The following is a 1,315-nucleotide window of genomic DNA, read 5'->3' as shown; positions in this document are numbered from 1 at the left end:
TAATTGTGTCCGAAGATTTTGACACTCACATGTCCGTATTGTCCGAGGTTGCTCACCAGTTAAGAAAGGCAGAATTTACCATAAATGTTGATAAAAGTAAATTTTGCATCAGGGAGGTAAAATATTTGGGTTACATCGTGGGTGATGGAACACTGCATACAGACCCGGAAAAATTTTCCGCTGTCACTAACTACCCTGTGCCAACAACCGTCAAGCAGTTGCGACGTTTTTTGGGCATGGCCGGGTGGTATCGGCGTTTTGTTGACAACTTTTCCACGATTACTACACCATTGACTATCTTGTTGAAAAAGGGTAAAAGCTTTTCATGGAGTGAAGAAGCTCAAGACTCATTCGAAAAATTAAAGAAAATGCTATGTTCTGCGCCAGTGTTAGCTAGCCCAAATTACGCGAAACCATTTCTTAAGACTGGTTTTCACTGTGTCATATTTTGACGCCAAAATTTGGCGACATATTTTGACACAACTTTATCTCTTTTATCCATACCTTGACTGATGATATTATAGGCCAAAAACAGATATATAGCCGATTTAGCAGCGCATGTGCACGACTAAAGACCTATCCGGATCCAAATCCATCAATAAACCGCCTTTTAATCCCATTTGACAATGTGTTTTCACTTATTTGACGACAAATGCCACTGAATTTGACATAGTGAAAATCACCCTTTATTCAGTGCGATGCCAGTAAGCTTGGTGTTGGTGCAGTGCTTTTGCAAGTTGATGACGAAGGTAATGAAGTCCCTATTGGCTACTACTTTCAGAAACTCAATAAAGCACAAAGCAATTATAGCGTTACAGAATTAGAGTGTTTAGCAGCAATTCTGAGTCTGAGGAAGTTTAGAGCGTACGTTGAGGGACAGGATTTCACAATCATCACTGATCACGCCAGCTTGCAATGGCTTATGCGGCAAACGGACTTGTCCAGTCGACTAGCTCGGTGGGCACTCAAGTTACAAGGTTACCGATTTAAGATCGAGCACCGAAAGGGGTCACTAAATGTCGTGCCTGATAGCCTTTCACGCCAGAATTTTGAAGAGATAAATGAAGTAGAAGTCCGTCCGTTAATAGATTTGAAGTCGTCCGCTTTTTCGTCCGCAGCTTACCAAAAGTTATTAAGTTATGCCCGAGCAATGAAAGCCGCCTACCCGATCTCCAGATTGTGGAAGACCGCCTTTATAAGCGAACCGAACATCCCGACGGAAACCCGGAACGAGAGACTTTCAATTGGAAGCTTTGGGTCCCAAAAATATTAGTCCGCGAGGTCATCGAAAATGCTCACTGCCCACCCAATAAAT

The sequence above is a fragment of the Rhagoletis pomonella genome, unplaced genomic scaffold (genome assembly GCF_013731165.1).
Source record: "Rhagoletis pomonella isolate Grant_MI unplaced genomic scaffold, Rhpom_1.0 Rhpom_scaffold_00002, whole genome shotgun sequence".
Taxonomy (NCBI): Eukaryota; Metazoa; Arthropoda; class Insecta; order Diptera; family Tephritidae; genus Rhagoletis; species Rhagoletis pomonella.
The sequence above is the reverse complement of the archived record's forward strand: the minus strand, read 5'-3'. Positions refer to the sequence as shown.